Below are 2,401 nucleotides of genomic sequence, written 5' to 3' on the forward strand. Positions count from 1 at the left end.
TTCCCGAGGCCGGTGACACAACACAGCCTAAGGTCTGTCTGCACTAGCAGAGAACCCAGGATTTCTGGTCAAACCCTGCGGTTACATTTTGCCAGCTGACCCTACACCAGTTTGGTGCACCCAAGTTCCAGAGCCAGGCTTCAGCACTGCTTTCTCACATGTCTGCTGTGGAAAACACAAACACTAGCGCATACCAGATTTCCTTTGGGTTGGCAGCTCTGCCTCAGTTCTTAGCTGGAAGATGCTCTTCCAACTGCGCTCGTTGCAAGGATTTTTAATCTCACAGTCAAGCACATCCCACCTGCAGGCTGCCCACTCCCTCCTCGTGCTGCTAGGCCTGCTTCCCTCACCCTGCTGCTACCAATCTTGGGAGCCCAGCAATCTGTGATGAGCATCCTCCCACCCACAGCTGGTAGCTCCAGTGGAGGGGTAAATCTGCCTCATTTTTGCTAATTTTGAATTTTTATTATATTTTGCCAGCCAGTCACTGCAGTAAAGACTTCTAATGCTAAACTTGAAGCCAAAAACAATCTTTATATCTCGGTGCTTGCAGCAAACTAAGGTTTTTCTTTCCCTTTGTATTCCCTCTAAGAGCCAGAGATGTGTGTGGCGATATCCAGCACAAGGGGTTTTGCACCAGGCTCCCTCCTGTTGAACTACAGCTGCTTGCTCAGCTGTTTGCCATGAGATCTACAAACATTTCCAAAAGAGAAGAAAACAAGAGGAAGTTGAAGACTGGTCAGAATAGATAGCTTATTTATTGCAAAAAAGTTTTGCTTAAAGGAACTATTTCTGCAGTTTCTAAGTCAGGATACTCATGCATATTTCAGTCTCTGCTTTCCTTGGAGGGCAAGCATCTGAGAGATGCTCTTCAGTTTCCAGAAGATCAGGCTAATCTCAGCCACTCTTAAGTAAGCCCAGGGTTTCATTAATTCAAACTTAATTACAGCATGAAAGGTCTGAGAACCAACAGATCTATTACCAGACTCTTTAATCATTTTTCTTCCCCTAAAGGTCTATTTTCAGGTTCAGGAATGTATATATATATAGACATATATAACCATATAGCGGTTTTGCGGTTTGCTATTTCATAACAGCTGAAGTTATTATAAAGTTATGTCTTAATCCTTGAACACCCTCGGAATACCAACTAACACTTCATGGCAATTTCCAGCATGGAGAAACCCAGGCAGCTAATGGCACAGTCACTCTAAGGTCTCCCAAGAGATGCCATTCATATCTGCACACAGAGCAAACCAAAATAGGCTTGGAAAGTAGGAAGTAGTACTCTGGGCACTGAAATGTGAGGACTATGTCAGCTCCACCTCAATGTTAATGGAGTGTTGGTCAGACTTACTTTTCCAGACTTGACAGTGGCACAACAAACCTGAACTGGTGGTGGGGAACAACAAAACTCTCTAGTACAGACAGACCTTAGAAACCATTAGCTTTTTGGAACAAATAGTAAACAGAGGCACGTGAAAAAAATGAAGTATGAAAAGAAACAGATACTGAATGAAAGAAGAAACACATCAAATGACATTCATTTAAAAACAAGCTTTTTTCTTAACTGGTATTTGAACCTGCTTACACAAACCTATGAAAATTTGTTTTCCCAAGACCTTTTTCAAAATAATATCCAAATGAGAAAAGATTCTCCAACACAAACAGTGCATCTTTTAAGACTAACGCTCCCTGAAAAAAATAATTTATCCACTCACACGTCTAAAAAGCTGAATTTAAAAATTAGAAATCATTAACTAATTATACACTGCTACAGTTTTCTATAACATATTCATTAGAACAGAGTCAATGAAGTTGCATATAGGATCAAGCTGCTATACCCAAATAGCAAATGTCACTGCAAGTGTTCCTTCCATACATTTCTCTTTACTTTCTTTGAAAGAACACCAAAGAAAATGGCTTCATCAACTGCACAATTATAGAGTGCTCAGTGAGACAAGAATTTAGAAATGCAGTTTTCTTATGAAGCAGTTCAGGATTGTCTATCCCTCCTACAACAAAGTGCTTCCCATAAATTGTTTTAAAGTGCAAACTGGAGATTTTCATAATTAAAGGCTACCCAACTGCAGAGGGATGGTGAGCATCACGACTAAATGACCTTAGCAATCCCAAATTACTCTCAATGTTTTTCAATGAATTTTCCATTTTAAAATGTTGTTGGCTTTCTTTAAGTTACTGGAACAATAAGAGAATTAGTGAAATTTGATCAAGGGCAAAATCTGATGCCCTCTTTGGCTACTCATAATAGCAAGCACAAAACTACAGAAAGTCTTTGTACAATTATTTTCTAACATAACACTTGGTGACCATTTAGTATACTAGTCTAGTCAAGGAATAAAATGAAAGCACCATCATCTTTAACGTGAGACAGCAGGAA

At 39.9% G+C, this 2,401-nt stretch overlaps 1 protein-coding gene across 1 annotated transcript in view; it reads right to left on the minus strand.

Annotated features, from left to right (window-relative positions):
- Positions 1-2,401, minus strand: part of ADAM22 (ADAM metallopeptidase domain 22) — a 111,264-nt gene that overhangs the window by 15,063 nt on the left and 93,800 nt on the right. The window lies entirely within an intron of this gene.

The sequence above is a fragment of the Mesitornis unicolor genome, unplaced genomic scaffold (genome assembly GCF_000695765.1).
Source record: "Mesitornis unicolor isolate BGI_N332 unplaced genomic scaffold, ASM69576v1 scaffold11688, whole genome shotgun sequence".
Classification (NCBI taxonomy): Eukaryota; Metazoa; Chordata; class Aves; order Mesitornithiformes; family Mesitornithidae; genus Mesitornis; species Mesitornis unicolor.